The 22,765-nt window shown below is 38.1% G+C and overlaps 2 long non-coding RNA genes across 2 annotated transcripts in view; both read right to left on the reverse strand.

The window, feature by feature from the left end:
* The window catches only part of LOC113946950, a 37,536-nt gene extending 15,591 nt beyond the window's left edge, over positions 1 to 21,945 (reverse strand). The window contains exons 1-2 of the long non-coding RNA XR_003527594.1: positions 21,860 to 21,945; positions 8,036 to 8,128 (exon numbers count right to left, since the gene is read on the reverse strand). This is a non-coding gene — a long non-coding RNA (uncharacterized LOC113946950). The remainder of the gene's footprint in view (positions 1 to 8,035; positions 8,129 to 21,859) is intronic.
* LOC113946949 overlaps positions 1 to 22,765 on the reverse strand; it is a 71,084-nt gene that overhangs the window by 25,953 nt on the left and 22,366 nt on the right. The gene's annotated exons all lie outside the window — the stretch shown is intronic.

A 22,765-nucleotide genomic window follows, 5' to 3' on the forward strand; every position in this document is an offset into this window, starting at 1 on the left:
TTGATGCCAAAGATCAAGTTATGGCATGTAGCTGGTAATATTGCTGAGGTCAAGAGGCTACAAACTCTTTTATGATGGTTATCTCTATCTCTCAGCTTCCTATATTTTGACTTTACACTCCATTTTTCTTTCACCAGCCCTGGTAAGTGCCTAGTTGATGGCTATTCTGCTTAGCCTTTAAGAAAGAAGGGTAAGCCCCAGCCAGCATTTCTGTGGTTTCTCTTTCCTGTGTCAGCAAATAACTCTGAGTAACAAATGCATTCCGGAAAATTAGGGTCTGTTCATGGACAATTTGCAAACATAAGAAGGCTGAAAAATTCAATTAATAACTGACTTGTTATGAATTATTATCTCCATCTCTTCTCTTTGCTGCTCAGCAACCGTGTGTGGCCAGTCAGGCCAACACACACCCCGAAAAACATGAGACAAACCACTTCTGACTTTGTTCTTCCTGTGACCTTATAGCACTGACTTGCAGAAAGAATATGTGTGTACAAATATCTTGGCATAACTTCAAGAGCGGTTCAGTAAGTAGTTCACAACTTCTGACCATCTGGCTGTTAGGTCTAAGAGGGATCTATTAATGCTAGAGCTAGAACAGTGCCAAGCTGCAGCAAAAACTGCATGACCAAAGCGCATGCAGGCCATGCGCTTAAAGCCCTGAGAGAAATTATTGCAATTGTTTTATCCACCCATTTATTCAGGTAATGTCACATTATTTCTTGTGCCATCCCATCCAGAAGCACTTCCCCAGAAGGAGCTCCCTTGTTTGATAGTACAGTGATGAGCACCCTCTAACAGCTTTAAATCTGAATTTATATCTCCATGATATGCTGGAAAAGACAAATTTTTGTGTGTTCGCTTGTTCCTTCCTGCCCTTTGAAATGATCTAAAGCAATGGAATAGATAGACATAGGTGCTCTTAACACAGTGACTAGCCTCAGTTAGAGTCAACATAAATTAAACGAGGTTCTGCGTTGTAGGATGGTTTTATACTGCCCTTGCTTAGTTTAAAGTCTGGTAGAATAAGTTTGCGTCATCCAGCAGTTTACTGCATTGACAAAATATACAATAAGCAAAGAACAAAGAGCAGAGAGGGGGAGATACACGAATGTATGCAGTTTATGGGTCAGTTTATGTATCATGGGGGCTGATGTACAAAATCTATACTCAGACATCTCTCCACACTTCTATTTTGTCAGTGTCACAAAAGAAATGATCTTGAGGGATTTGGCAGTATCATTGTGCCTGTCAGTTATCATTGTGCCTTTCATTTACTGAAAGCAACAAGAAGTAAAAGCTATGAGAAAAATAAAAAAATGTATTGTATTGACATTGTTACTAATTTTGCAAAACGCTAATTTTGGCATCAATACAGTGTAATAATAAATTTTGCATTTTCCATTGAATAATATTTTGAAAACTGTCTGAACACCTATTCTTTCTCTTATAGATACATTTAAATGTATTTGGAATGTGTATTGAGTCTCAGGCCCAAGATTAAAATGCATTTTCTAAACATTTTCTCATTTTTTCCCACTGGGCTGATTGGTCTAACTTAAAATATTGCCTCAAACTATTTTTCCCTCTTATGTATGCTTCCAATGATCAGATCAGTCTATGAAATTTAGGAAGCTGATCTGAACTGAACCAAGTATAGAAACCTTCTGAGGTTTGCCCATCTCTGCTTACAACGCTCTTTTGAAAAATAACCTCAAGGCTATTTAATTAATCGTTCATTCTTTTAGTCTCGCAGCCCAGGTAGATTAATACCTATGCTGCCCATGGATCAATGAGTTCTGGAGTCTCCTACAGATTAGCACATCTGTAGTTTAGAGCTATTTTGCCTTAGAAGGAAAGAAAGAAGGAAAGAAAGAAAGAAAGAACAAACATATTCCCATGAGGAACCTTTCAGGATTCAATTCATAAGCAAAGGAAAACATGCTATTCTCAGCAAGGAAACAATGTATTTTTTGTCTACTACAGTGATTAATAACATGCTATAGCTGGAGCCTATTTAAATGGCTCCATCAGTCCATGAAGTCTAAAAGCTGACCCACTTTAAATTCTTAAAATATGATGAGAATTGCCCCCAACAATTTTTTTGTATTATAGAAGTAAGTGGAAACTATAGAATTGCCACCAACAATTTCCTTCACCAAGAAAACTTAGTGTTGAGAGCACTCAGATGTTATATCAGAAATTCAGCAGTACAGCACTATGAATAGTGCTCTAGGGCTCTAGAGGAACCAGCTTAAGAATTTCCAAAACTAAGGATACATGTGGACCACAAGGTAGTATGCTGTTGGTTTTTTTATGCATTCAACAATTCAAAAGAGGAAAGATTTTTTTTCCCAATCCAGATTTCAAAATCCTCAACAAGGTTCAGCCTCTCTACTGGCTTCAAGGTCCATAAACAGACATGAAAAACCAAAGTTTTTTCTGCCTGTTTCTGTCTAACAGAGGTGATAATATTTTTCTGGAATTAATAAATTCTACTTGTATAAGGATTCAGGACCACAGAGATTACATTTTAGGTCACAGTTAGTAGACTCAGTTCTCAGCCATGAACCTTCCCTTCTCCACATTATCTGGAGATGAATATTTGCTGGACTTCTTGGGCCATGACTCAGAAAAGGACCAAATCCTTGCAGGTGTTTAGTCAGTAGCCCAAACAGTGCTTGATCTTTAAAGATCAGGCCCTTGAGCTCTCCTTTAGCAAAGTACACATATAGCTTCTCAGATGGTGAGTAATCTTGATTATATTAGTAGGACTACTCAGATATGCAAAGTCACATTGGGACTTTAGTGGGCAGGGGACCTTCTGAATAAATAAATTCATAAATCCTCAAAGCATGAGAAGGCTGAAAAAAAATTTAAAAATCATCAAAATCTTCAGTTAAAATAGATAAGAATCTTGGGGTTTGTATCTAGAAAAAAGTACATTTTACTGAAGACAAAAACCGAACTATTAATACACAACCAATAACAAAACATAAGATAGAGTGTATGCTAATTTCAGAGTTCAAATAGGCATTTATAATCCTAAATTTAGCCTCCCATTAAAAGAATACCTTGGCCAAGCTGTTCAAAAACACATCAAACATTAAGAGTGAAGCACGAAAAACTAGGGTAATGTCTTCAGTCCCAGACAACCAGCCAGCAAAAGGGGTAGCAAGCAGTGCCCCCACACTCACCATTACATGGATAGTGTGCAGTACAAACAGTCAACCACCCATCCCATCAGATGGGATAACTCCTCGAACCAGTAAAGTTAGCAGGGCTGACGACAAAATATGATCCTTGATATAATAAGGAGTGGATAAATATTAAGGCAAATTCTTGGGGTCCACATTGTGCAGAAATATCCTGCCATGGAAAAGTCTGTGAACTAATGGGTGGGGAAGTGCACCCCAATTCTGCAGTCTGGGTGTGCATCTGCACTGGACCTCTTGCTGTCAGGATGGGACTGAGAGAGAGCAGCAAGCGAGACAGCAAACAAGTCTTTCTGTTACAACATGCATCAGTCTGGTTTCTTTGATTCATGAATGTCTCAGATTTGTCTTTTCCACCATCTTGTGAACAAAAATGTCACCCTCCCTTTGCTCTCTTTTTCATGTGAAACCCACATGGTGCTGTAGAACTCTAGCTGTCTTCAAAGGATTAAGGGCAGTTTACAGCATCTGTATATCAGCCCCACAGCATCTTGAAAAGTGGGGAGCTTAGGCTTATATGACCTTAAAGTTCTCCTCAGATCTGGTCCTACACTAGCAAAATGCACTGTGTTGACATCATTTGCCTGTAGTACATAATGAAATTCATACTTGAATGGCAAGTACTTTAAGTGCTTTTTTTGTAGTATATCACCAATGATTTTCTCACTCTAGTTATTACTTATTTCTAAAACCTTCATTACAGAACCAGTTAAAGAATAACTTTCTCCTTTTAAAATGTTGATTTGTTTTTCTTGCAGAGAATGTGTTGTGAAATGTCAAGGTAAGCATTAGTTAAAGGGCTACTACACCATGCCAGCAGGAGCAATTTACTTCTTATGCATATATTCCTGAACATTATTTTGCTCCCTTTCTTGTTGTGAATGGGAACCACTTCTTTACAGCAGCTAAGGGCTTTCCTCCCCCCTCTCCAGCCCTTTCTTCACCAGCTCAACAGCAGGGGCACGTTGAGGGCATGGGCAGTGGAGGCACACATTACAGGTCTGTGCATTAACAGATACAGTTGCCCCAAATAAATGCAGTCTACAGACATCATTTCAGGCTGAAAACTCAACATTTTTTGTGTGTTAAAACTGTATTAAACCATTTAATTGTTTTGTGATTACCAGAGCACTTACCTTGTGAGGATATTAATTATCCAGGCATAAAAGGACCAATTTTTTTTTCCGTAAGGAAAGAGCTATTCTTTTTTTTTTTTTTTAAAGTTATTCAAGTTTATTTTACTCATTCCAGCTAAATAGATCTTGTCCGGGAAAGAGGAAAAAAATGGGTCTAAATGCAAATTAACATTACTGTTTAAATATCACAGACCATTTTCTCTGAGCCCAGTTACAATAACTAGTAATTATAAAAATTGCTTGCCTTGGGCTTCTGGCTAAGCCAATGCTAAACTTGTCCTTTTATTAGATCTGTCAGACTGAGTTAATTATCTTTATGATAATAGATGTGCCTTACCTCAAACAAAACAAATACCCTTATAATTAGCTTTTTAGTTAGAATTTTAATTTATTTATAAAGACTATTTGTTTTGCTTCTTTTTCTGCTTTTACGGAGAAGTTTGCATTTTAACAGGTTACTAGTCAGCTTAGTCATGTTTAAGAAAAAACAGACTCATTAGGTTGACTAAAATGTTTAGTGGTTAACATAATTTTTCACCTAGCCACTGTGAAATCTGTTGGGTTATATGAACATGCTGGTGTATATTTGTGGGAAAGACAAGGGAGAGGAAGAGAGGAAGAAACAAAACGTTCTTTTGTTCCATGAAGTTTTCTCTGCGATGGTATTTGAAACAGCACATTAACTGAATTTAATAGTGAAGGGTGCTAGCAAACACTAATCCTGGCTGCATGTTTTCTTCTGAATCCTTTTTCTGAAGTCAGAGATGAACTTTCCTTAGACTATTGAAAATAGAAAGCACAGTCTGGTTTAATATATCTCTGTCTCCACAAAATCCTTTTCAATCTCTCTCTCTTTCTCTCCCCTTTTTTCCCTTCTTATCTTCCTCACATATTCTCTGAACCTATCCTGCAAGCCCTCCAAGCAGAGCTCCCAGTAAGAATTGAGGGCTTGCAGAATGGGGTCTGTACTTTATTCAGGATTTCAGATGCATTTCTTCCACTAAATAAAAAAATGTTCCTTATGCAGCAGGTCCATCTCTTATTTTAAAAAAAAATTTAAAAAAAGTTTCAAATTCAGGGTTGGTGGAAAATGCAATCTACAGAATAATGAATTAAAGACTATGGTTAGGAAACAAGTGCCTTGTGTATTATTCTAGTTCTGTCACACTGATAGGATCCAGGTTGGATTTGTCAGATGAAGCCTGTTTAAATCAGTCATGGTGCAATTTCTCTCGATCTGAGTGTCCCCATGTGAGTAAGGCAGTCCTATCTGACAGCACTGTCAGGGTCTTAGGTCATTAATATTTCTGTCAGAATTTGAGATCCAAGGATTAGTTGCGGCTAAGTAATACTAGTTTATCATCTTATTGCCTCTCTATCATATCTTATTCCCTCTCTACTGAAGCAGTGGAACAGGCTTTATATGCAACAAATGTAAGGGGAATATGGATAAAAATGCAGTAGCAATTACAGTAGGAGGAGACACTACCAATATTTACAAGTTTTTCAATTAATGAAGTAATTTGAAAAGTAAACAGCTTTGCAACCAAATGAAGGCAAATGCAGCTGTTTGGTGATGAAAAAAACTCAACCCATTGCTGTGCACCTTGTGTAAGCATGCAAAAGGATAAAAACCCACTTGAAATCAATACACATATATCTTTCTACTCTCTATAATCTCTATACACACAATAACTAAACTTACTAGCTCCTCAGAATTACAGGCAATAATACTTAACTATACAAATGTGCTATTAAATGAAAATCGTAGTGATAGCTAACATTGAAAGCAACCCAATGCTGATGTATTTCTGTTTGCAATTAAAATTATCTTCATTTATTTTTCATTAGTCAAAGTTCTTTGGTGAAAACAAATATTTCTGTGGCTAATAATTAAAATTAATGTGATAAAAGGTTATATTTTCCTAACTTTGTACTGTTTATTTGACTGTTTTAAGTCACCATTAAAGACTGGGTGTTTCTATTTTTGAGAGAGGGCAGAAGAAATGGGAAAAGGAGAGAGAAAATCAAAATAGAAATGGAAATATTTTAAATGTAAGAAAGTTAGTGAAATATAATAGCCCTCCAACAGACATTCTCAGAAGGAAGGTTTTGCTGCCGACCATATTTGCTTGCAATTCTATAAATGCTGTAAAATCTACTGTTTAGGAAGACCAAGATTATAACTTTTCGAATCCTTCTGTAGTCTTCTGCTAGGTCTCTGGCAATTAACAGAGCTGTGTCTTCACTTCTTTTTCGGTCCAAGGAGAGAGGCAAGGAGACACCCATGACACCATCAGCTTTCTGGAGAAGCCAGAACCACTGGAGCCAGGTCTGTATGGAGTGCCCATGCTAGCTGACAGCCCCATGGGCAGAGTTTCTGCACACAGAAAGTCCTAGTAGTGTTCCTTCTCAAAACTGAGGATGTTTTGTTTGCCAGCACTTGTACTGCAGCTAGAAGAGGATATTAGAACTACAGATAACCTCTCCAGCCACCCTCCAATCATACTCAAACTTGTCGTTGTGTTCTTGCCCATAAAGGAAAAGAACTCTGATTCAGTGCTTCTGGAGTCCCAGAAAACCCTTTGCTGCTGAAAACAAAAAGCCGACCCCTGTTTTTTTCTTAGCAAGTCAAGTGCAATACCACAACAACATTAGCCAAACTGAGTTGATGCTTCTTCAGTCACCTCTCATTCCTAGCTCAGAGTTTTCTGGTCCTTTGCAGCAATCCTGGTGCCTGATCCTTTACTGAGCTGGTTCAGGAGGCTGAACTGGCAGTAACTTATTTTCTAATCTAGTCTTCTGCTGGTGTCACTCTCTGAACCACCTCCCTGTGGCATCAGATGAGTGCTGGTTCCAGGACAGGTGGGACTGTGAGGCTGGAGGCGAGCTTTAAATCCCTGCTGCTCACAGGACTGTGACGCCAGGCATTGCTGCTACACAGCTATGCACCAGCTGGGGCTTTTCAGTGATTGTTGGGATTCTCTTTATCCAAGCCAGTATTTTAACTCTCCTGAGTAGTTTCTTAAAGAAAACATTTCGATCTATCTCTTTGTCAAGCAATATAACAGAGAAAAAAAAAACCACAAACCCCAAAACACCCTGGAAAGATCCCAGCTCTCTGTGCATTTTGTTTGGCTTCTTTGTTTCTTCTTTTTTCTGATGCCCTGGTTAGATGGGAAGAATGTATAAAGACAAAAAAACTGGACTTAAATCACATTGTTGCCACTTTTGTTTATGCTTGTATGAGAATAAAATTTTGAATTTCCTGTGGCCATATTTGTGCTTTCTTGTACAAAAGCATAAAATATCAGTACCTGTTCAAGGAATTGGTATTTTACATGGAGATGCAATACTTCAGCACTATAGAAACAGACCTAAGATTTAGATATTCTATACAAAACTCATAATATTAATAGATATTATAATATGCAGACTGTTTAAAATAGTCCAAGGGATCTCCACATAAATAGAAAAATATGCTATGAACTCTCTATCAAAGTAAGCAAATCTTCTCCCTCTGCAAAATTTTCCAAAATTCTCATTAGTCATGATCACATGCAGAATATACAGATTCTGACTGGGAAAAAAAGTTAATTTCCCTACAAACTAATGCAAAATGCCCTAGAATCAACTATTCTTACAATTATATGACCAATTACATAAAAACAGAAAGCTTCTTACCATTGAACAGACACCTTCAGGAGAGGTCAAAGCTGTACTTGACTCTGTTCATCTCTATAATAACTCATACAGGTCTGATGCTCTATCACTGTCCTGCGAGGACAAATACGCCACAACATGGGCAAGGTATTGTTAGCTTTCCAAAAAAGACTTTGGAGTGGCACTTTCATCTAGTATTTTAAAGTGAACTTCAAAATGGAATGCAGACATCTGTTGCATATTTGCTTTACAACTGATGAATGGATCCCTCCTAATGTGAATTTTCACTAAACCAATGGGAAAAGTGCATTACTAAGGTTTGCAAAGTAAGGTCTTCCAAAGGTAAGAAATGTCACAGTTAAGGCTTCAACTTCAACTCAACCCTCTCAGATGTATGCACCATGATAAAAGTTTTAATTAGTTTCCGACATCTTTTTTTCTACATAACCACTGCTTTGCAGAATGGCAGCACAGTATGCATCACTGCTGGCTGCCCATAAAATTACGAAAAACATTGTTACACAGGCTAAACATTATTACTGAAACATCTCGGTGGAAGGTGGTGTATATAAATTCTTTGCACTTGTATGTACTGTACGTTATTGTGGAAGTTACTCTTCTCGTGAGATTAATAGTGTCAATTATGCTGTCAAGGATGAGCGAGCCTGTCATGTGAGCTTTGACAGAATGCTTGGGTTGATTGGCTTCATGCCGTTATCTAAGTTTAGTATTTACACTTGAGTAACTAACATTTTACATACTCTTTTTGAATTTTTTCTGCTTACAGAACTGCACTCGTAAATATTATTTGTCTTGAAAAAACATCATCGCATACTGTACATCACTTAAATATGTTCATTTAAGTAACTTGCAAGAATAATTATAAAATCAAGTCTAAAGCACCATATGAACAGGCAAAAAAATGAAGCAATTCAGTCATTGTGTTTAGGATTGTTGAAGGCAAGGCCAGGTTTCTCATTCCTGTATGTGGTTTCTAGGACCAGTCAAGACTGAGTGATATTTACTGTTTACACCACTGGGAAAGGGAAAATCTACATGTGGAGGAAAAAAGGCAGACAGTATCCTGTTGGAGAGACTGCATATCAGGCTAACCCTTACAAGAAAGGGAAGGATCCACAAATCCATCTCTTAAACATCATCTGTCTTTTCTTGGTGGACTTTCTTTTCCAAGCTTGGGAACCGGACAGGAACTGATCTTCCCCCTTCAGGTAGCAGTAATGAAATGAGGTAAGCATGCAAGTAGGTGTGTTATTTACAGAAGCTGGCAGCATAGCTCTTGCTTTGCTGTGTAATCCAAATGCAGAGCAGAGACCAGCAGGATCTGGAGTTGGTTTTTTTCCAATTCATAAAAGAGATCTTAATTTTTTAAAATGATAATACAAGGTGTCAAAGACAGGTTTCCTTCAGAAAGTCATATATCGCTCTCAGCAGGGCTTTTAGTTTTCGATGATTTCTGCTATATATGCCATCTGCTTTCAGTTGTGCACTGACCAAATCTCCCCTTGGATGCTATTTCAGGGCTGCATATCTTGGACATTGCAAGGTCAGAATTCCAGGCAAGGTACTATCACCATGCCAAAAGATAAACACCTTCTCAATTTTCATTTGGTCTCTAGTCAAATTAACCTCTCATTGACTTCAACTCAGAACTCTGGAATTTGGCCCAAAATAATAGTTCCAATAAAATGAATGAAAATCCGGTATGAAAGTGGATTCACAAATAGAAGCACAAATGTATGCAGTGTTTTAAAACATTGAATAAAACATACCCCAAGTACCTCCATCACATGGTGGCAAACACACAGACTGGGTTTTCTATTTTGTGGCAAGAGTTTTCCAAATTCTATTTCTGTTTGGGTCATATGCATTCTTCAGTGAGACTGCAGGGAAACTGTGTGGATGCTGAGCACCTGACAAGCCATTATAATCTCAGTATAAACTTTAGTCTTTCTTTACCTGCCTCAGTCCATAACATGAATGAGAATAGCCAATGGGCTAATCTAAATCAAAGAAGCAAGTCATTCACCCTCACACTGTGACATTGAAGGACATGTCACAGGCTCAGTAAGTAAAGTAGAGAGAAGGCTAGTGGCTCCTATGTCAAGTTTTCACCACATCAAATCCTGCTGTGTAAGGGATACTAGATCACTGTTATGGGAATTAGTAACTATGTGGGAAAAGACAGGAAGGAGAAGTGTATTTTAAAAGAAGATTGAAAAAAAACACCAAGAGAGCAAATGAATAAAACATGACAGAGGCAATCAGAGAGGTAAAGGAGACAAAGGAAGCATTAAAGTGAAAATATTAAGTGAACGATAGGGAGGAAAAGATGCATGGAAAATAAAAACGGAGATGTAGAATATGTGAGGTTGTCAGGGACTTTGCATGTTCAAGTCAATAGTTTGAGTTTCCTCATTATGCATTTGCATTGCAACCACGCCAGGAGCACAGACAGTGAGCAGTAAGGTGGCATGTGACAAAACATTTGGAAGTGAAAGAAAGGATAGACTTGTCTGGCACCTTTAGAAAAAAAAAACAGTCAGGAGAGTACCTCTCTGATAAACTGTTCTTGAATATACTGCCAGAAATGTAAACATAGTAGAGATTGATCTGAACTTCTCATTTTTCACACAAAACCTCTTTCCACTTCTCAGCTATTGGGGTCACTGGAGAGATGGTGGAGGAAAGAGAGAAAGGCTCACATTAATTACAGATCTACTATGTCAACTTCATTATAATATGAAAGAACAAAAGCCAATGCTGTGAGACAGGTAGGGAGAGTACAAACGAAAAAACTGGAAAGGTCTGAGAAGGGGCCTCTCAACATCCATATCCCTTACTGCTCCCTTCACCAAACAATAACCAGGAAAAAGCTCCAGTGAACTGGAGGCTGTAGCTGGGAATTAAGAAATTAGGGAATAGCATTCTCTCTTCTCTTATTCGTTGTTGTGAACCATACTAAAGTAGGAGAAAACCAGAAGGGGATCATTGTAAAGAACCATAGCTTCATTAAATTCACCCATACCTTCTCAGGTCTGACAATGTGTCGAACCTGATATGCGTAAAAGGGGCATATCAGTGTATGTAAAGATATTATGCTTCAAGATCTCCTTGTTCAATTCCCAAGCTGAAGAATTACCTACAATTCACAAATTATTTCAGCTCATCTTTACAGATCAAGGACGTTTTCCAGGGAAAAAAAAAAAAAAAAGGAAGTCACTTGATTATAGTTATCACAAAGCCAGAGGGAGAAATTGCACAGTAAAGCAGTATATTTATATCCACAGAACCATAGAGAGCAAGCAAAACAAAATAAAAATAAAATACCCCTAAGCAGTCTAAATTGCATTGCAAATAAAACTTTATATTAAGAGATACATTTACATAGTAGAAAAATTAGATGTGAAACTTACAGTAACCACAGATCAAACCATTAAAAGTAAAAAGGGGTCCGCAGAAATCTTGATGGGGTGATGACTTAGAAAATACTTATTAAGGACTTCAAAATTTGACCTAATAATAGGATTTGCATGTCTAGTTTTAAAATGAAGCCCCATGGAAGTCATTTTCTCTTGATACATATACATACTTCAGACTAATAGTAAAGGGAGAAACATGAACACATTAAAGATGGAATATACCATATAAGTATCCCAGAAGGACTTAACTGAGTTTAATTTAGATTAATAGGATACTATATAAATACTTCTTGCTTGTTAAGCACTTTTTATTAAGATATAACCACTGTCTAATACTTTTCCATCATTTACACTGTAAAAGCATAAAGAGAATAACAATTTCAAAAGTAATGAAATTCCATTTTCAGAAAAACAAGACATTCAAAGCTGGGTTTGTTTTTAAGAGTGTAGAAGTGGCATTCATGTCCTAATTTTAGCTCTTGAAAGGGCAGTTTAATCTTGCCATTTAATCTAACCTTAACTAGATGTCTGTATTTCCTTTGCAGTCAGTGAAGAGCAAAAAATACCTCCAACGAACACCTCCAACAAACATCCATTGTAAAAGAAGAGACTAGAGTAAGTGGATTATGTCACTCTCTGGCGATGTTTATGAGTGTCTCCTCATTAACACTGAAATCATGAAGATGACAATCTTAAAGCAGACCTGACCCTTTACGCAGCTGGAAGGAAGCTAGATGATCCTCAGCTCACAGTGTAGTTTTCAAAATCTTCAATCTCACGCTACTAATTATTTCAATATTGTAGGTACATTTGGCCCTTAAGCACCTCTGAATGGGACACTGGTTCTCTTAAATCATCTAATTGGTTTAGATTCTGTATTTCCTGCTGTTTAGAAAAACTATTAAACGAGCATGTGCACTGGGACATGTTTGGGAAAGAAATCCAGGTACTAACTTGTCATTGGTTTATGTTAAAAGAAAAATATTAGCATACTCAGTTTCACCAATTATAGTGACAAGATATATGTGATTATTACTCTACAGAAAGAGTACACGCTATTTCTGATACCCTGAGCCATAAGTAGGACTGATCACTTCCCTTTGAAACTAGTGAAAGCTACATATAGTGAGACCCTAGTTTCCAATTCATATTTCATGAATATTTGAGAAATAGCTCCTATGAACTGGAGCAGACAGGTGATGAAAGATAGAAGGCAAAACACCAATATTTAAGTATAGAGAGAAGTGTAAAGGAACAGTGATTGCTACTGGCAGAAAGAGCTATTTGCATGTGCATTTATTTCTTCCAGAACTGTTTTATCTGAATGTTTTTTCCAAAATTAAGTGGTATATCTGTAACACAGTATTCTAGGATAAAGAACTATTATTTGTGTGGTGAAAACTGAGATTCAGGGAGGTTAGTGACTTCAGTCAAAAAAACATTCATCAGTGTGCTAGATTTCACTGTCAATGGGAACCATAAGCTTGACACATGCTTGGAGTTTTGCTCAGTCCAGACCATAATTCTTCAAAGTAGCTAGCAACTAAGATGAATAAAAGTTGCTATTTAATTGTGTACTATTTATTTCCATAGGACTTGATTTATTAGATATATAATCCTATCGATTGCATCTTTATTTAACTCCATTACAATGCTATTGAGAATGAAAGAATTCAAAATCAACTTATTCTTACATTTAAAATCCGCATCAAAACAGATTATTCTTGACACTTATAAAATGTGAGATAAAGATTTAAAAATACACTTCCTAATAGCTCCATAGTTATTTGTTGTCACCCTGGACAGAGAGAATAACAGAAGACAAACAGTTATAGTGGTATCTCTGACATAACAAAAAGTCAGGGAAGCTTCATGAATGTCCTTTTCCAAATCCTCTACTCCTCTGCTAAAACATCTCTCAGATGATACAAGTTTCCTATGCACCTGTGAAAACAACCTGGTTATGTAACCTTGTTGAAAACATATTATGTTTATTTTTTCTATTTTTACTGATCCATAAGTGAAGTATCCACTAAAGTGTGTAACAGCCCCTTAGTCCTGCCAGAAGGAAACATGGTCAGAACTGCTTGCAATGACTGCGTCTCAGTAGCTAGCAAGTTCCAGTCTTGCCAAGTCTAAACATTTTCAGAAGAGGATCCACACATCCAGTTGACTAAATAATTTGAAACCTCAGGTTTTATGATATTCACCTATTACTCATTTCTTTTCTTTCTATTTGTTCTATTTTTTTTGAAGTAATGAAAATTCTCAAGGCAAAAGATCATCTTCCTAAATAGTAGGCTAACAGTAAGCATTTGATCAAAAATGACACTTTACCTGAAATATGGGGTCAAATTCTGATTTTAAAAAGGGAAGTAGTATCCATGAAGTGACTCACGACCCCAGTGTAATCAGTGTGAGCAGAATAAAAATTCATTGTTTTGTAGCATTCCAAATACCATGGCTCCCCTTGTTACATATATCCACTTATGTTTAGGCACAGCCCTATTGCTTACCATTAAGGGCTGCTTTTATCTGATGAGTTTTGGTGATCTCCTTCCAGTTAAACAAATGTCAGTGATTAAAGTAAACAGAATATGATGAAAGCTTTTTTGAATCTTTTGCAATCTTTGACATCAAAACATCGTAATCACTGTTTTTCCTAAGGCTCATTCTCCTGCTCGATATCTTAATGGCATGTATTCTAATCCTACCATTTTCAGTTTGTGACAGAGTTTGGCTAACCACAGTATCGTCAATTCAACACCACCCACGGTTTCTATCCATTTTGTACTGTCAGAAGCACATCAAGCAGCCTCTGAGAGTAATCACATCAAAATCGATTTTCATGGCTGAGAGAAAAATAATGGAAATTTCTCTAATGTAGAAAATGTATGTGTTCCTTTTGGTTAACCAAAATAGACTATATATCAGGACTGTCAAAATTAAGTTTTCTTAATTCAGTGCTCTTCCCCAGACTTGTGTACAAATTACAAGCCCTCACTACAGAATGTCTTTAACATAATATTCTGTTGGACTGCCTCAGTGTGATTCCTACAAAATGAACAGTCTGCCAAAGTGATGGACTACAGATCATACCCCATATCAGATCCACAAGCAAATTAATCCAGGGGTTATAAACAGAATCCCTCAACCTATACTGAAATGGCCAGCCAGGACTTCATACTTGCATGGAGCCTCATGATGTTACCGACTCTTGCACAAAGCCTACTGCAGGGTATAGAGGCCACATATGAAATCATGGGTCAGCTCTGTGCATCTGTAAGAAATGTGAGATTCTATGCAATATTGTGAAAGCAAGGCTTAACAAAACTTTCAAGAAAAATAATTCAACAAGGGTATGCTCTAAAGGAACAAGAGACTCTTAAATATAATAATTGGTTTTAATTGTTTGGCACCATTGTTGGAAAATCATGTTCAAATTTAGTTTGCTGTTCTGAATATGCTGATCATCTGAGACTGCTCTTATCAGTTGTGCAATACTATGTTCCAGAGTTAGATTTGTTCAGCTCCTTTAAATGGATTTGGAATGTTAAAGTGAATGGACATAAGCTTACTTGTAGCAGCCAGAAAGAGAGAAGAGGCTCAAATAGTTCATTTCCTGGGGTTATCTTAGAATTAGGTACCAAAGAAGAGACTAGCAGTAATAATAGCCGGGCACATGTATTTGGGATGCAGCAAAGGCATTTTGTGTGGAAATACATAGGAATTTTCTGAAGATAGTTACAGATGGCCATAAATATTTATTAAACTTTGAAAATGGATATGGTAGTGACCTACATTCTTAAAACAGGACTAGTTAATTAATCTGAAAAGTGCTTTTTCTGTTGCATAAGGAAAAAAATAGGAATGGCAGGTTTTGATTTAGAAAGGCTTTTGTTGTTGCTTTGCTAAGGAGACACTACAGTATAAATGGAACTATGATGTCATGAGTGAAAACTCGGGTTAGAGAACTTTACCTAGAAAGTAGTTCTCAGATGAGGTTCTGCAACAGTCTGTTCTGGATTTTGTCCATTGTCACTAACAATTCAGAAAGTAGAATAGAGAATATGTTTATTAAATCTGCAGCTAATGCAAATCTGAAGAAATAGTCTGAAAAATATATGTTGCTCTTTGGTAAATGTGAAGTATTAATGACAGGTGGGAATGAACAGCTGCATAGTACAAGAATCAGAGCAGCTGATCAGTTCAGGAGTTATTCAAGAGAGCATAGAGGGCTACAAGGTGAACATGGGCAGCATCACCAAGCTGATATGAAAAAGGTTAATAGCACATTAGGATACATAAAGAAAAGTATAACAGTAAGAGATGTGAAATGGTTCTTCCCGCATACCTTATCCTACTCAGGCTTAGTTAAAATAACACATCCAGATTTAGGTGCTGTGCTTCAGCAAGAAGAGATACTTGGAGAGACATCCAGGGCCGAGCAATCAGAATGAGCAGAGCCCTGAGAAACACGATCTAACAGAAAAGATTGAAAGGCTGAGTTATTAAACTTAAGAAAAACTGTCAGGAGACCTGACAAGACTGTTGCAAAGTGGAATGGAACAATAAATTCTCCATGATAGCTCACAGGCTAAAGAGAGATGATTGTAAATTACAACACTGAAGACTCAAGTTACAACTTAGGAATGATTTTCTAAATATAAGGCAGTGTGGAGATGACTGAGCTTCCACTGTCAGGGACCTTTAAAAACAGGCTGAGCAAGAACAGCACAGATTTAGCAGTTCTGACCTATAACCAAAGAGGTGGACCAGAGGAAGCTTTTTCCAACTCTGTTTTTTATATGAGCTGATGACTGTGCACTTAAGCGTCTGTGCACAGGTACTTGGACAGGTCTAACCAATTAACTTGGTCATGATGGTATGCAGCATCTCTTAGTGACAGAAGCACCTGGAAAAAACATCAGGTGGTATTGTCAGCTCCTGCAGTTTTACACTGGCTCAGCTCCTGAACTCATACGATAACAAGAAAACCTTTCTTCTCACAGAGAAGGAAAAAAGTATATTTCTAATCTTGCCTTTGTGAAGAAGAACTTGAAAACTTGTCTCCAAATAGCTTAAAAAAATCAGATGACAAAGAAAAAGGGACAGTGTTTCTACACCATTAAATTCTCATGGTTTGGGGGGGGGGCCTGACTCATGGTTTTTCAATGGAGTTGGCATTAATGGTAATGGACTAATTTGAATAGACAAATTTAGAAATTGATATTCCTGAACTTCCTATTATAGAGAAGGCAATACTGCCTGAACAGCAGGTCTATTTCAGGAAATTAAAACCTCCCCATATCCTTTCAGATGACTTGATCGTTTCTACATTTCAGTCAATGTTACACAGGGGACATTGCACAATGCTTAACATGATGGCAGAAAATTCACCTAGCAGAGAACTGTGAAGGCACAGTGTGACTACTGAAAGACTCTCCAGCTGGGAACAGACATAATGGGGGCACAAGGAATTCATTCTTGGGCAATCTCTGTTGGGAAGTTGGTGCCTCAAATTAACAGTACTTCTCCCACAGGGTGCATCTAGGTAGAAAGTGCAAGCAGAAGAGCAGCTCTCTTCTGCACCAAGCAGGCCCAGACATTTGCATTCTCAAAAGACACGTAAGTTAAAACATGTTATAGATGTCAAATGTGAGATTGGTTTAAGGGAGTTTCTGTCTGCAGAAACACAGAGAGCAGAGAGGCAATTTTTTTTAAAAACCCAAACCAACCAACAATCAAAATCCTTTTCTCTTGAATAATTTTGATCTTCACTATAAATTTTATTTTCCTTCTTTCACTGTATTTCTTTGCTGAATGTGTCTATTTCTACTTTTCTCTCCTTCCTTCCCTCCTTACAGATAGAGAGAGGTGGAAAAACCAATACTACGACAGATCACTTTCACAGGACGAAAAATAGCAGAAAAGACCTTTCTGATTAAGTAGTCAATCTCTTGCAGCGCTTCCTTTGTTAAGACCTGGAATAAATGTCATGCATGTTTTACAAAGCTTTGATTATATTATTATCATGGTTGGGGCATTTTAAAATGCTGCTTAGCCTCCACTGAACTTGGTCAGCATTTACATTATCAAAGCACTTCTATGAGATTTCCTCTTTCCACTTTCACAAACTTGTATGAGGCTCAAAATGCAAACACACCACAGAGATGTCTTGACTACTGCCAGCTTCTGTCTCCTGAGACTTGATATTTTTTTTCTGTACCTTTATCTCTACATTTAAAAGGTCTTCCTGTATCTCATACCTTCCCCAGACATTGCTAATCAACTTGTCCTTTGGCTTCTTCTTTGCTAAGATGAAAAAATTGAGTACTGTAATTCTCTCTAAGTGAGCAGTATTTTTCCCACTCTGAAGCTTTTTCTGTAGCGTGTTTTCCAAAATCTCACGCAATTTTTATCATCCTTCTGAAAACCCAAACTTCTCAGAAGACTCCAGCTGAGATAGCCTTTCCATTTTACTCCTCTTGCTCCAACTATTATCAATAAGGCCAGAAGCCACTGAAACTCCACTGACAAGCAATAGCTGTCCTGCTGCTTCCACTGCAATTGCTTGTTTCTTGAACTTTTCAGTGCACCAGAGAAAAGCAAGAGAATCTCTGGAACATTCAGAAATGCAAAGAAGGGGAAAGAGTGATGTTTCTTCCTTTGATGGAGCAAAGAAGCTGTGTACACCCACATCATCTCTTAGCTTAGTGTCTTCTTAGAAACAGCTGTGATCTGAATCCCTGACAGGGAAGGTACAACAGTGGGAGTTTGGGCTCCACAGCTGCAGGGAGCATTTCCTTCTTGGAAATCCTTGGAGCACAATGCTGTGCTCCCAGAGCTGGATTTAACCCACGGAATGCAAATATGCCCTCAAGTTATATCTAAAAAGGAGGATCCTCCTTGCAAATGTTAAGCACAGTTATAATGATTCGTACATAAAGAGTAGAGACCACAGAGAAAAATCTATTATTGTTGCTGCAAAACACAGTAGCAACTCATGAGAGTTTTACTTTTATTATTCATGTTGCTATTAGGAGTTGCATTATTACTAGATCCTAGCTGGCACAGATGGCTGCTGTGCTTTGAGGTCTGCTTTAGTCATGTTTTTAGCTGCTTTTTTCTGCAGATTTTATAGGGTTTGGGCTGATTTTAGCTTCCTTCATTTGCTTGATAATTGTTTTGGGTTTTGTTTTAGTTTTTTTCTTAATTAGCAGGAATATGTTCATGTTTATAGTGTGCTTTATTCACTCTTTTTGAACTTGTGGTAACCAGAATCAGCAATGCAATTATACCTTCTGTTGTTTGTGTGAGACTGGCTCAGGCCAGATGCTTTGATGGTGGCAGCAGTTTTCCTGGAAGGTCAGTATCAGTTTGCTGGCACTGGTGGACTGGTATTTCTCACCTATTGATAACTTTCCACCTTGTATACCATCCTTCTCAGCATCACTTCTCTTTACTGCTAGAGCGAGGAGGAACCTCTCACCTGAATGTTTCCATTCTCCTGAGACCCTCTGTCAAATCACTACCTAAACACAAGTGATGGTTTCTGCTTCCTGAGCTCCTCCACAGGTATACATATTCTCATCTCAGCCTCTGCTGCTATATTTTCCTTGCCTAACAGGTTATCTGCGTGCAGTATCTTCTGATTTCATGTGCCTTCCATTTATTGCCTTAGAAATAATAAGAAACACCAGGAGAGGGTTACTTGTATTGCTGTACCTGGTCAGCTCTTGTTGCAGGTGTGACTGAGCAGAACCTACTGATAAATGTTTATGGTCTATTAGGCAGAAATTCAGGGTCAATCATAAACAGCTGTGTCTGCCCTGTGGTTTGCTTTGGCTACATCATCACAGTACAGTGATAAGAGATCTGGGCATGAGTTTCAGCTTTCCTCTGAAATGGAGCACGTGAGCTAGGAGACAAGCTGTGATGTGCTCCTATATGCCTCCTGCTCTGCAGGGTCAGTTCATGGCCCTCAAAGTCAGACACAGACTGACTTGTAGACCTGAAATACATTGTTTAGTCTCCATCATGCAAGGTGTCCCCACACTTACATGCCATACTGTGGTCTTCAGTAATTTCCCATAGTCCTGTTCTTTAATTGCTAGAGGTTCTGATTGGGAGGATTCACGTTAGGAAGGTGAAAGTTTTGGGTAGGAAAGCTTCAAATACTGCCGATGGTTGCACTGCCTCTTCTCTTGCTTCCTCTGAACACCACCACTGCCCATTTTTGACAGGTAAAGAAAGGGTTTAAATATAAAGTTTAGGAGTGAAATGTTTAATTTCCTTAAAAAATGAGAGCTTTTCAGGTGTCTGTGTTAAAAATGAGTTTTGAAAATCTGCGGATCTCAACTCTCCAACTACAGGAGGCAAGAAATTAATTACTGTTGTCACAACGTCATAGGATAATTTTCAGTGTTATGATCAAAGGTAAAATATCTTGAAAAGGATGCGTTAACTGATAGTAATTGGCTCCTAAACTTCTTCCATAGGATTGGAGTAACAATTTAAAGTCCATGGCAGTGGTTTGTATGCTGTGACAGGGGGCCGGGTCCCTTAGCTTTTACCTGCTCTTCACATTAGCCTGACTGAAAGTCTATGAGCCAAAACTATAATCCCAGCTCCAGATGCCCCCATAATTTGGATCTGGATAAAAATTTAGCAGATCAGGCCCATGTCTAATTACATCAGACAAATTATTGGATAATTTCTTCTGCTTTACCTTTGCAATTCACTGGAGCAGTTAATTTCTTCAAAAGCAGGCACATCCTTTCTCATTAGAAATTCTTTTTTGGCCTTTTTCATGTGAGTTTCTTATTATTAAACACAGACATATGCACACACACACACACAAAGTTTTGCTTTCATCATATTAATGCTACTTAAGAGAATATGAGATGTTTAACAGAAATTTGGCTTTAGCCACGAGATAATCTGCCACTTCATGGAAGCAAAAGAACTACATTACTCTGTATGCTTCCATAGAACAGAGCTGATGGGCAGCAAGGAGGAGCTGGAAGAGGAAAGCACTGACGGCAACTGATTTGAATGTCCACTTTGTGGTGTCATGGAACAGAAATGTCTGATTTCTCTTTTTGAAGTTTCTGCTTCTTTCCTGCCTATGATGGAAGTGAGGTATTCATCAGTTGCTAGCTCTGATATTTATATTACCTTTTCTTTCTCCTTTGTATCTCTTTTTTTTGCTGCAGGTACACCCCAACTCATTATTTCTAAGACCCTATCTGAAACAGGTTTCAGCCATCCCTAAGGGTACAAAGAGATGCTTAAGGTACAGAAAGGTTACAGTCCGGTGCAGATTAAGTAGAAACAGAAGCAAGATGTTTGTGCTAGGTAGAAGTGCCAGGCTATGGTTTTATGGTCACCCAGAGGCATAGTCAGATATAAAGCTCTGGATTCTTTTCTGCATTGCCCTTTGGTTCTCTTTCCTCCCATCCATACCAAAAAAAGAAAAATCTGGAGAAAAAGAAATCGTGTTTTCACAAAATATCCCAGAAAAAGAAACCTTAAATATCATTCTGCTTTGCTTTGTATTGATTGAGCATTGTATTTTTTGAAGTGAAGAATCCAAGAGATTTAGTCTGAGACTTCCAGGGGACTAACAGTGGCACCTATACATTTTGAAGCTGTTGATTGTGATTTTTTTTCCAAGTTTCAACTATTTTATGAGCGTTATTACTTCGGAAGTTCTGGCCTCTTAACTGAGCTGCAGAACTGCATGCCTCTCAGTTGCATAATGTTTTAGAAATACATGCTTCATTGAAATGCTATTGATTTTCAACTAAAGTGAAAATACCCTCATTTAATGCTTTCTTAAGAGAATTGTAAAAGAGGCTGGAGAGGGTTTGGACAAAGTCATTATTAATTGCATATCACAAAATTTGGATTTATATATTTTTAATGCAGAAATTCTTCACAGCTCCTCAATCAAAACACTGTTCTAACATTATGTCTAATTTTATAAATGGAAAAACCCTATTTTGTTCAAGACTTTCAAATTCCTTTGCTTTGTTCAACAAACCCTTATACTTGCTGTGAGGGGACTGCTGATTGCTTTGTCAGCAAGACCAATGATATTCAATCTTTGATTTCTGATTCATTTGCTTCTTCCTTCCCTTTGATGAACAGAATAAATGTCTAGCTTTTTCCTTTCCTTTCAAAAAAATTTCTCTCGCCTCTCACTTCCTTAGCAATGAGAGCATTTTATGTGAAGCATTCTGACTGTTTTTTGGACTATCTCTTCCTCTTTACTGAGCTCAGAGCTGGGTAAGTACTTGACAGTATTTCATTAAAGGAAAAAACATTTTCTCTCTGTCTGTCATTGGCTCTGATGTTAGGGTGTCAGCTTTGCCTTTGACCACGATGCTCTCTGGCATACCTTTGGCTGTTTGCTCAGGCCTTTGTGTTGTCTTTGCTCTCTGCGGTGGCCAGGTCTACCGCTGTTCTGGTCAACAATGGTAAGAAGTTCTGAAACAGGTTGAACATGAAGGATACTGTGAGATTATGAAGGGAATCTTGGAGCAGGGCCTAGCAGTTACCATAAATTAGGCCCAGTTGACCTTGATGTTGTCATATAAGCTTCAGCTGGTCCCACAGGATAAGGCTACAGCTTAGTTATGAGCACAGAAGAGTACCTTAAGGGTAAAAAATCCACCAAACACTGTGAAAGTGGTGACAGCACCCTTGAGGGAGTAGGTGGTGAGCAAAAGCAACAACAGCATTCAGCTTTCAGGTGTGGGAGCAACTTTAAAAAAGCAAACTAAGAATAGGCTGTTTCTACGTGCTCCAATGACTGTCAGCAGGCAGAGAGCCTGGGGATGCCACAGATGAGCCCTGGGAGCACTCACCATGTGGTCCCAGCCCCCACACTGTCCTCATGCCTTTCCTCCCAGACTGCATAGGGGCCATGAATATGGTCAAAGGGTAGAGAACCTGCCCCATGAGAAAAGACTGAAGGAGTCAGGTCTTTTCTCACTGTAGAAGAGAGGGCTCATCACAATATTTAGGCAGGTCAAGGCCAGCTAAAAGGAGAACAAAGTCTCTTTTCTCGAGGGACCACATGGAGAAGACAAGAGGCAATAGGTACAAATTGCACAAGGAGAGGTTTCATCTTGAAATAAGAAAGGAATTTTTTACAGTAATTTTTACAATAATCATTCACTGGAACAACTTCCCCAAAGTTCCTGGAAGCTTCAAGATATAATTGGACAGTCTGCTAGTTAAAATCACTTAGGCTCCCTTTCTCACAGAAGGGTGGACCAGATGGTCTGTCCATTCCAACCTG

The sequence above is a fragment of the Corapipo altera genome, unplaced genomic scaffold (assembly GCF_003945725.1).
Source record: "Corapipo altera isolate COAL_440 unplaced genomic scaffold, ASM394572v1 22, whole genome shotgun sequence".
Lineage (NCBI taxonomy): Eukaryota > Metazoa > Chordata > Aves > Passeriformes > Pipridae > Corapipo > Corapipo altera.